The sequence below is a fragment of the Prinia subflava genome, chromosome 7 (assembly GCF_021018805.1).
Source record: "Prinia subflava isolate CZ2003 ecotype Zambia chromosome 7, Cam_Psub_1.2, whole genome shotgun sequence".
Classification (NCBI taxonomy): Eukaryota; Metazoa; Chordata; class Aves; order Passeriformes; family Cisticolidae; genus Prinia; species Prinia subflava.
Genome location: NC_086253.1, coordinates 30,555,628 through 30,567,618, shown reverse-complemented (window position 1 = coordinate 30,567,618; position 11,991 = coordinate 30,555,628).

Genomic DNA, 11,991 nt, shown 5'->3' with positions numbered 1-11,991 from the left:
GACTTCTCTCATGGAAAGCTCTTACCAGAAAATACAGAAGATTGCCTGTTTCACAAGGACAGATGCCACATTATGGTTCTGTATAATATCAGTGAGTATACTAATATTTTTGAAGTACATAATGGAAGCTGATATCTGGCACCTGCCTTGTCTCTGTTGTCTCTGTTACTCACCTCCATTTTTTTTTAACAGGATCTCCTTTCAGTTGAATAGTGTTGGAACCAAAAACGTAAAATGAGACTTGGGAGAAGTCAGCTGCTAATAAAAGGTTCCACTCTCCTTTCTTGCTGATCCACTAATTTAAATGAAAGCAAGTCTGATGTGATATCAGAGAAAGCTTTAATTGAGGCATACTTATGCTTACTTCTTAAAAACAAGTAAGTTTCAGCAGACTGTTTCTTGGAAATGCTGTGATAGACATCCTCAGATACAAATGTGTTTCTTACATTATTTTAAGCAAAGCCTGCATTATTCTCTGAAAGAAAAAAGTACTGCAGTAGTGTTTATTTCACTGCCAATTTTACCATCCAATCATCATGTTAAGAAAACAAGTGACCAAAATGAAAAACCCTTCTTTGGGAAACAGAGATTTTGAAAGCAAGGAAAATCTGGAAACTTCTGACTCATGGATGGCATTTTTCAAATATGAAGAATAAGCCTCAAGTACATATTTTTTTCAGTTTAAGAAGTGAAACCTAGAATTTGAAGATGTAAAAGTGAACATTAACATTTTTCCCCATGACTTCTTATCTTCTCTGAATCATGTAGCAAGTCATTGAATTTTTTCATACTGTCCTCATGTACGGGAAATATTTCACAGAGCAAAGTTTTAAACATTTTACAGAGCACACTGAAACCTCTTTAGGACACATGCAATTCAAGAATTGTATTTTATTCTATTACTAACCTAGGCTGATAGTTCTGTCTGATCCTCATCTATAAGCAGAAATCTTCAGGCTTTTCACTAGAATAAAGCCTTATTAAAAGTAGTTCCTAAACTATACCCAAGATAAGAAGAGAGTTTAAGGCTTTTGTGTACTCTTTGCGTACAGGTTTACATAGGAGACTGGTTCCGTTTCAGAAGCATTTTACACAATGATTAATTCAGTCCTTGGGAGAGATGTCCTGTGGAAGTGTTCCAGGGTACATTTAAAATGCCCACCATTCTCCCTGAAAGATTATCTTTGCTAGCTTGCATCCAAGCTGTGTATTTAAAAAGAGAAGTGCTGACTATATGAAAAAGCTCCATTATACTTAGCCTTTATTGTCTTCGGTTTGTAGACTGGCAGGATTAATTAAGGAATTCTGCAGTTTCGACTTCCACAGAGGCAGCAGTGCTGAAGAGGAAGAAGTAATCAGCTCAAGTTGGCACCACCATCCATTATACCAATATTCAGAGACAGGATCAGTAACTCTTATGAGCACTGCCTGCTGTATCCATTTTAAACACTGCAAGCTTCTCATTGTAAATGGCAAATGAAATCCAAAGGTACAAGTTAGTGTGCATAGGATGATATTTCAGTCAATTTTCTATGATACATACAAAGTAGGGAAAAACCCCAAGCACACAGGGATTCCTTGAGGAATTCTAGCCATTCTAGGCTTAGAAAATGCTATCTGTTACCACAGTTTCCATTTCAGACCATGGAAAATTATAAAAACTGACAAATGCCCATGAATAGGAGGTTCAGCAAGAAATTGTAGTTAAGGAGGGCGCCATGTGGGACAGAACAGATGAGTACTCTGCTGCACATTCCAGCTCTGACTCAGAAGCTCATCACAACAGAAAACATGTTTTTTTATAATTCCTTGTGCAAATTAACTGACATCTGCCTTCAAAACACTCCAGCATTGCATCTTGGTGGCTTATCTGTGCTAGCTTAAAGTTCAGCTACAAGAAAGCAAGTACTTAGTCACAAAGACACCAATATGTTTGTTCCTATACCAATTTAACTTTTCTTCCTACTGTCCAGGACTACTGAACTATCAGAAAAAGGAACTGAAGTTAAATCAACAAAAGAAATAGATTGCCCAGGCACTGTTAATGCTAATAATTTTGTAACTATGTGTGCTTGGCTTTTCCTTTTTTCTTAAAATTCATTATACTTTCAGTTAACACTTAAGTCTGCACAATACCCAAAATAGCACACCTAAAATATTATTTCAACATTTATCTCTTTTATTAATAACTATATTTACATTGTTAATACAGTATGAAATACCAACAACACATAATTTCAGAGATAAATGGTACTGAATCCCAGATGAAGAGTGCTGTAGACATAATACATGCCTGATCTGTCTCATTTGTCTGCAATTTTCCAATAAAATAATGCTTTTCTTATTTCAGATAGACCTGATTCAACAGTAATTTTGTCCAGTTTGTAAAGGTGAGCGGCTTGATCCCTAGACAGGGCGAAATTTTCCTATATAAATTCTGTCCAACCATTAACACTATGCCAAGAATAACAGACCTGGGGTTTTTTCCCTAGCAAAGCTTCCTTGATCAGTTACAACAAGTATTGGGGAAAAGAAAGTTAATACAACAGGCCTGTTCTAAGGAAAATAAGGATTGGCTCAGAAAAAAGTCCATGTTAAGATCTCTAAGTGATCTAGGCTGCCATAGAAAACATGGGCTAAAACACAGCCAGTGCAAATAAACTTGTTTTTCCCTCCCATGGGATTATTTTTACTCTAAATTCCATCTGAATTTCCTTACCTTCTTTCTTGTGGCTTGGTTTACCACCCAGAAGGGAAAAAAAATACTACATTCATTGTCATTTTCTTGCTCCCAGTGGATTAATAGCATTTCTTTAAAATGACAAGCAGAAAAGATTTGTTTTCTTGTTTTCCCTGACCTCTTACTGTCCATTCAGTAATCTTTCATGCATAAAGAACATAATTCAATTTCAATCACCAAATCAAAAGCACATGCTATCCTTGCATTGATGTTTGAATTCATCTTTCTGTGTTAGAGGGGCTGGGAAAGAGAAGAGGAAAGGGCTTAATTCCCCAGTTATCTGACTTTGAGCCATCAGTGCTAAATCCTGTCACAGGCTGCTGCAGCATGGCTCCTCCGAAGCATTTTGTTCTATCTTGTCTCAGTAAGGCTCAGGAGGGGACATCCTGTTCCACATAGAACTGGTTTCAAGCTTTTCCTCTCTATTTGGTTCGTGCAAGCTTCTGTTTAGTACACACTACCTTTATAACAATTACTTCCATTTTCCTGTTGTTTCTGTCCTGTTACATTTACCATATTCACTTCTAATTAGGACTACTCCAGCCAGTGTGAACAGTGGCATACCTTGCAATATTAAGATGCTGTGTGTCTAATGAAACACACATTCACATGCATAGAGATCCAAAACCATAGAAGCCCTTACTGATGGAACAGGATCTAAGTAAAAGTAGCATGGTACACAGTACATCGTCTTGTGAGCTCAGGAGCACCATCAGGTTAGCGCCTATTAACAACTTCCTGTGCATCAGCTGCTCTGCAGAAATTGTCAGCATGTATTACTTTGCATTTGCTCTTGGAAAACCCTGTGCAAGTTCGCTCAGCCTCCTCTCCTGTCAGAACAAGTCATATCACCACGTATTTGCTGCTGGCTAAGAGCCTATGCATCCCCATGTCCACATTTACCACGGTGCAAATGATACTTGCTAAACCCTGTGGCAGTGCATGTTTTTGAATTTACTGTTTTATGTAAGATTTGGTTATCTGTAAAAGTTCAGTTCTATGTACTCCTACCCTCCCCCCCTAATTAATATTCCTTTGTTCCTCTCCTTCTCCATCACGAGGGGTATTTTTTAGTCTGCACCTGTGCTCATCGGTTAATTGTCATTTATCTTTTCCGCCTTTAGTTTTCCCCTCCCAGCTCTCTTTAATTGGTCCGAAGCACCTTTTTCCCCCTCTGTTCCCCCTAGAGACTGTAAGCCATTGGCTGGAGGCGGCCAACCCCACCCCCTTCTCCCCCCTTCTCTGCTCCCCTTAAAACCCTGTGTAAGTTCGAAATCGGGGTCCAGAACCGGGCTTAGAGTTAAGTTAATAAACTCTCTGCCACACTGTTCCTGGATCCTCCTTTCCTTCCTCTGTCTCGCCGCTTCAACATCTCCTCATAAGCTCCTACGGGGTCGTAGAACCTGTCGGAGTCCGCTCTGCCCGCGCAGCTCGCGGACTGACTCTGGACAGCGCCTTGTCCCGGTGCCTGGGCTAGCTCGGGACGAGAGCCAGAGGCTTTTAGAGGCACCGCGGCAAGCGTCTGGTGCCCAACGTGGGGCCCTAGCAAAGGACCCCACGGACGGAGTTAGCGAGGCTCGGAATAGGAGCCGACCTCGTGAAGAGAACTCCTGGACATCACGCAGCCTCAGGTGTGAGCTGCCTCTTCAGAGGACGTGCTCCCCGAGGAGGGGAAGGCAGCGCTCTGTATTGCACTCTACACGGCGTCTTCCCCCGGCAGAGGAATCCCCGAAGACCAGCTTTTTGCACCCACGCCAGGGTTGGTAAGTATAAAACCCCCTTTTACTGCCAGGTGGGCTTTCGGTATAGCAGTTCCGTGTGGCTTAAGCCCCCGGTCTGTGGTCGCGCGGCCCCGGGAGCTGGGTTTTGGGGCTCGTCTTCCCGGTTTGGAAATCCCTGGCGTTTTGAGGTTTTTTTGCTTTCGGTTTTGTGTTTTGCGATCGGAGGTAGTTTTGAAGTCCGTGCCATGCACCGGTGGTTTTGCGGTTGGTAGTGAGTGTGTTTTTGTTTGCCGGTTTTTAAGCGTGTGGCAGTTTACTTTTCCTTTGTGATCTTTAGTTTATCTGGTCTTTGGAGTGTGCAGATTTTGCCAACTTAAAGAGAATGGGTGCGTCTCTGAGCTCTGCACAGAAAGGGGTTTACTATGTTTGTGTTTCAATGTTAGAAGTTGAGAAAGTTCAGTTTTCTAAGAGTTGTTTAAAGAGATTGATTAAGTGGATTTTCTTGCACCTTCCAAATACCTCAGAGGTAGCAGTCCACAGCTCCCAGTTCTGGGAGGCTGCAGAAAAGAAATTGCTCCATTCAGAAAGTTCAAAAGACAAAGAGGTACAAAATCTTATGTTCTTGATCTCACAGCTAAAGTTCCTTAGAAAACAAAAAAAGGGGCAAGAAAATCCACGGGCTAAGAGATCTACCCCAGTTCCCCCTCACCCCAGTACCAGTCCCTCCATCCCTAAAAAAGGAATTTTGAAGAGAGCAGCAACCCACAGGGCTGCCAGCCCAGGCTCTCTACAAAATTCCCTGTCTCCTAGCCTCAGAAGTCATGGCCGGACTGCTGGGGATCCCTTGAGGCACCCTGGCCACGTGGCTCGAGGATCTTACCTTTCCCCATCTTCCCCTACAGTTAAGCCCAGAGTTAAGTTTGATTTGAGTGAGTCACAGGCTCCACAAAATGGTGCCTGTGATCCACAAAATGGCGGCAGTCGATTTTCAGGGTCGACATCTTCTTCTCCCCTGAATCCTTTCTCTCCTACCCCCCCTCCCCTTCGTTCCAACCCCTTCTTTTCCCCCGCCCCTCACTACCCACCCAACCCCTTTCTTTCCCCAACTCCTCCCACAACCCCTCCCCTTCTCCAAAAATTCTCACCCTCTCGTCCCGCCCCTGCTGCTCCCCCTACTCCTCCTACTACTCCTCCCACCTCCTGGCAAGCCCCTCCCACTCATCCCACCTCAACTCCTCCCACTACTCCTCCCATTTCCCACAGGGCTCCACCCCATTCTCACCCCGCCCATCACTCCACCCCTAGGGCGGAGCCGGCTGCATCTCCCCGCCCCAGAAGGAGGCCATCTTGGCAGCAAAATTCCCATGCTTTTTCTTCTGGTTCCCACGATTCGGAACCAGTAGATAATCGTGATGGGAATGAGGAAGTACACCTCTCTGCAGCGCCAGTCACCTACCAAAAGACACGGGGGGGTGACATTCAAAAAGCTAATTGGCATCATTTTTCCCAAAATATAATTAGAGAGCTCTGTAAGGCGCACAAGGAGTTTGGCAGAGAGAGTCAATACTTCCAGGGCCTCCTAACAGCAGATTTAGCAGGGGTCACAGTAATCCCTGCAGACTTAAGACAGCTTTTTGCTTGCTTAATGAACGGCACAGAGTTCACCCTCTGGGAAGCCGCCTTTAATCAAGCACTGCGGGAAGCCATCCCAACATTGCCATTCCCGGCAATTGACGAGCAGGGGAACCCTCTCTCCGTGGAGCTACTCAGTGGGGAAGGCTCTTTTAGTTCCCCTGATGCCCAAGCCCTTTTGATTCCTCCCTCAGTGCTATCAGTAGTTAAAGACATTGCATGTAAGGCATTTCTTACCTTACAGCCACACGCACCTCTACCACCTTTCACCACCATTAAGCAGGGACCTTCAGAGCCTTTTGTAGATTTTGTTGAGAAACTTTCTAGGGCTCTAGAAGTGCAGGTGCCAGACGACAGTGCAAGGGGGAAGATCAGGGAAAACCTTGTTTTTGTTAATGCTAATTATTTGTGTAAACAAGCTATTCTAAGTCTTCCCCTAGACCCTCCACGCACTCTTCAGTCAATGCTACAGGTCTGTCAAATGAAGGTCCCATTCCTCGTGTGTCAAAATCCACCTGCTCCAGTTCCACCTGCAACTCCTGCGAGGACTGTGCATGTGGCAGAACACCCCAATCATCGTTTTCAAACACAACACTGCCCTGCTCGTCACGGATGCTGTTTCCTCTGTAAAGAAGAGGGGCATTTTGCGCACGAATGCCCGAACAAACCGAAAGGGAGAAGGACTCAAGCTACACCACCAGGAACACCGCAGCCCTCCCGTAGCGAGCAAAAAAACTGAAGGGGGAGCGCGGGTCCACCCGGCGTGATGACCCCAACAGGGTGGACCACAAAGGGGGAGATGCCTTTGGGGGTCGCTGGAACGAGACAATACTACCGGACTGGACACTTTTAAATCCTGCTTGGGACTCAGCCAAACCAATACTGACCACTTTCTCTCTCTATGAACCTTTCAGGTTGCACCTTACCAAGAGTCTGCACCTACGGGATCGGGCTTGGCATCAAGTCACCCTCAACCCGAAGGAGCTGAAGGACTGGCCACTGGCGAGAGGAGGTAAGTTCATCGTCATCGGCGACTGTAAACATACTCTGCAAGAGATTGAGGTGCTTCCTGGGACACTCTATAACAATCCCAAGGCCCTCATGATCTGGCTGCATACTACTCATCCCCCAACATTTGTCCCAAAAGGACAAATTGTTGCACAGGCCCTTCCCTATGGGGATCCCGAGCATTACACCTTCTCCGTGAACACTGTGCATCGCGTCACTACACAGAAGCCCATCATTATGTGTAAGATGACACTAGGGGATGAGTCAGTAAATACACCACTGCTTTTCGACACAGGGGCAGCCGTGATGATCGTCCCTACTAAGGATTGGCCGTCACATTGGGCCTTGGAGGACGTGTCTGCAAGCATCCGCGGTGTAGGTGGGTTTAAATCGGCAAAACAATCAAAAGGCATGGTAAAATTTGAGGGACCAAAAGGACATTTGGCTTCTACCCATCCTTTTGTTGTAGATTATGAGCGGCCCCTGTTTGGGAGAGATCTCATGTCTCAGTGGGGGGTCACAATTTGCATTCCAGACCCTCCACAGGATTTTTCAATAGCGGTCACTGAGAAGCGCCCGGCCCTAAGACTGAATTGGAAAACAGATGAACCAGTCTGGGTCGAACAGTGGCCGCTGTCCATAGAGAAGTTGAAGGCGCTTGAGGAGCTCATGGAGGAGCAGTTACAAAAGGGGCACATCGTAGAGATCAACTCCCCATGGAACTCGCCAGTTTTTGTCATTCGCAAGAGTGACAAAAAGCGATGGCGCCTCCTCCATGACCTCCGACAAATTAACAATGTGATAGAAGACATGGGGTCCCTACAACCAGGGATGCCGTCCCCCACCATGCTACCCCAAAATTGGAATTTGGCTGTTATTGACATCAAGGATTGCTTTTTCCAAATTCCACTGCACCCGGACAACGCACCACGTTTTGCCTTCTCGGTCCCTTCCATCAACCGAGCGGCCCCAAGGAAGAGATATCACTGGAGAGTTCTCCCTCAGGGAATGAAGAACTCTCCAGTGATGTGTCAGCAGTTTGTCTCTTCCTTGCTGCACCCTGTGCGCACAGCCGTGGAGGGGGTTGTCATCCATGATTACATGGATGACATCCTTGTTTGCGCGCCGACGGACGATGAACTTTCACGAGCGCTTGACCTCGTAACGAGTTCGTTAGTTGCTGCAGGGTTCGAGCTGCAGGAGGACAAGATTCAGAAGATGCCACCTTGGAAATACCTGGGCCTGGAAATCGGAAAGAGGACCATTGTTCCTCAAAAATTTGACATTCGGACTACCGTCCGTACCCTTGCCGATGCCCATCAGCTCTGCGGTGCTTTGAACTGGGTAAGGCCCTGGCTAGGTCTGACCACCGAGGATCTGGCACCCCTTTTCAATTTATTGAAAGGGGGAAAGGAGCTTAGTTCTCCCAGGGTACTTACTGCAGAGGCAAAAGCAGCATTGGAGAAAGTCCAAGAGGCAATGTCGTCGAGACAAGCGCACAGGTGTGATCCCAAGCTACCCTTCAGGTTCATCATAATGGGAAAGCTACCACATCTTCATGGGATCATTTTTCAATGGGACACAAATAAATCACATGACACCAAGGGCCAAGGCAGAGGAGATCCTCTTCTTATTAAAGAGTGGGTCTTTCTCAGCCACCACCGGCCCAAGAGGATGACACAGCCGCAGGAGCTCATGTCTGAGCTGATCCGCAAAGCGAGAACGCGGATGCGGGATCTGGCCGGTTGTGACTTCGAGTACATTAACATACCAATTAGTTTATCAACGGGCCAAATAACCAAACCTATGTTAGAACACCTGCTTCAAGAAAATGAACCATTGCAATTTGCTCTAGATTCCTTTACGGGACAAATTTCAATTCATCGGCCGGCCCACAAATTGTTCAATTCGGAAGTAACTTTTAGATTGGCATAAAAGAGTGTCCAGAGTAAGAGACCCCTTGATGCTCTGACCGTTTTTACTGACGCGTCCGGGGCTTCTCACAAGTCAGTAATGACTTGGGAAGATCCCAAAACTCAGCAGTGGGATGCAGATATTGAAATTGTTGAGGGTTCTCCTCAAATTGCTGAGTTGGCTGCTGTCGTCAGAGCCTTCGAGAGGTTCCCCGGACCCTTCAATTTAGTAACCGACTCCGCGTATGTTGCGGGGGTGGTATCTAGAGCTGATCAGGCTGTTCTGCAGCAGGTGTCTAACCCAGCTGCTCATAAGCAGCTCTCGAAGCTAGTCAAGCTTATATCCCACCGAGAGCACCCCTTTTATGTGATGCATACGAGGTCACATACTGATTTGCCTGGGTTCATTGCCGAGGGAAACAGAAGGGCTGATGCCCTTGCTGCCCCAGTGGCAATAGCCCCCTTGCCTGATGTTTTCGAGCAGGCAAAGCTCAGCCATCAGCTATTCCATCAGAATGCGCCTAGTCTTGCTCGACGCTTTCACCTCACACGTCAGCAGGCTAAGGCGATTGTCGGCTCGTGTCCATCCTGTCAGTCCCATGCAGTGCCGACATTGCATGCCGGAGTCAACCCCAGAGGGTTGGAGAGCTGTGAGCTCTGGCAAATGGACGTCACCCACATTACATCGTTTGGAAAGCTTAAATACGTCCATGTATCAGTGGACACTTTCTCCGGTGCTGTATATGCCTCTGCGCACGCAGGGGAGAGAGCCCATCATGTGATCCAGCACTTGGTCCAGGCTTTCTCATTTATGGGCATCCCCAAGGGGATAAAAACAGACAACGGCACGGCGTATAAATCCAAGGAGCTTGCAGATTTCCTGCAGCAATGGGGAGTGGAACACAAGACAGGCATCCCCCACTCCCCCACAGGCCGAGCAATCGTAGAAAGGACCGACCAAAACATCAAACGGGTCCTCCAGCAACAACAACAGGTGCTGAAAACTGAGATTCCTTCCGTCAGATTGGCCAGGGCTTTATATGTCATTAATTTTTTAAACTGATCCTTCGAGAATCCTAACCCGCCTATTGTCAGGCATTTCCAGTGCAACACCGACTGGAAGGTTGAGCGCTACCCCCCCGTCTTGGTAAGGTCCCCTGACTCAGGAAAAGTTGAGGGTCCCTTTGCCCTAGTGACGTGGGGGCGTGGGTACGCCTGCGTCCTCACTGATGGGGGGTTGAAGTGGATCCCGGCAAAATGGGTCAAGCCTTACATCCAAAAAAGGAGAGAGAGGGAAGGAAAAGTCCCACAGGTGGCTTCAGCGGCACTACACCGCCGAAGAAAGTGTTCCAAGACACCCCCATTTGACACCATTTGGGAATGGGAAAATGACTCCCCCTTAGCCTGTTTTTATGAGACCTCATGATTTGTGTTTTTAAGTTTGTTTTATAGGTCCTGCCCACCCCGATTGAGTATGCAGACCATACATTTCATCATTGTGATCGCCAGCCTCCTGACAACCAGTCAAGCCTGGCTTGTGCCACAGCCCGCTGCAAATGTGTGGACCACGCTGGCACGGTCCTTGGGCCAGGATCACATCTGCCTAAACCAGGCCAGTGCCTCGGACCCGATCTCCTCCTGCCTCGTGGGGATCCCTTTTCAAAAACATGAATTGCCTGAAAGATAGCTTTATTATGCCCGCCGTTTAGATAAAACCAGGCCCCGTGTTAGTCCTTTTATTAGTTGGAGGAATTTCTTTTTCCGCTTAGAGAATTTAAAAGATGAACCCCAGGAGCTGGAACTCCTTGGTTCAGCCAAAGCCCGGTTTTGCATCCACTTCACTAATGTGGCAAATGCTCTTAACCCCAAGACAAAACATGTGGTTCAGTCCAATTCACTATATCACGCAAGATCGTGGTGTGAGGGCATGGCTAAAGGAGCACTCCCCCCCCAAGTTTACAATCACCCCAAAAAATTGCCAAAAGGTGTTTTTCTGATTTGCGGGACCCATGCTTGGGCAGGCATCCCCTCTCACCTTTCAGGAGGTCCATGCACCTTAGGGAGACTGGGACTGTTTTCACCTAACAAAACCCAAATAATGGATTGGGAGCAAAAGAAAAACGGTGCACAGAAATCGGCTATTTCTAAAAGAGATTTGAAGAATTTGGACCCAAATTGCGATTCGGAAATTGTACATTGGAGTACGTCTAAAGGAGTTGCAGTTACTATATTTTCCCCCTGGGTTTCCATTGCCAAAAATATGGGGGAATTGGCTCATCTAGAGTGTTGGGTGGCCAAACAGTCAAAGATGACTTCCAGGGCCCTATATAACCTCCTGCAAGATGAGGATCTAACGAGGCAAGCCACCCTCCAAAATCGGGCGGCCATAGATTACCTCTTGCTCCTCCACGGGCATACCTGTGAGGAGTTCGAGGGTCTATGTTGTTTTAACTTGTCGAGCCGGGCCGAAGACACTAAGCAGATCTTGCGGCAGATGCAAGATATGGTTGGGCAGATAAAAAAAGAAACATCGGACTGGTTGAATAATATCTTCAGTGACTGGGGGCTCTCTGGATGGGTAGGATCCATCCTGAGGACCATTTTGTTATTTGTGTTCATTATTTTAATAATCCTGGTGGCCTTCGGACTAATTAGAAAGATGATGTTTAAATTGATTTCCAGTGCCACTTCTTCCCCCGCTCCAGAAGTAAATTACACAGCGGTGTCAGTTGACCCTGAGGAAATGGACTTAGAAGGCTCCGAAGAAGATTTAGAGAATTATAAAGAACCAGAGGGCCCAGGTCGTCTACCCCACCATCATTGGCCGACACAACAATCTCACTTTGCCGAATGCTATCCGGAGTCCGAATACCTTCCTGACCCACCGCAGCCTTTTTCATCTTAATTAAAAGAAAAGGGGGAGATGTGGCAGTGCATGTTTTTGAATTTACTGTTTTATGTAAGATTTGGTTATCTG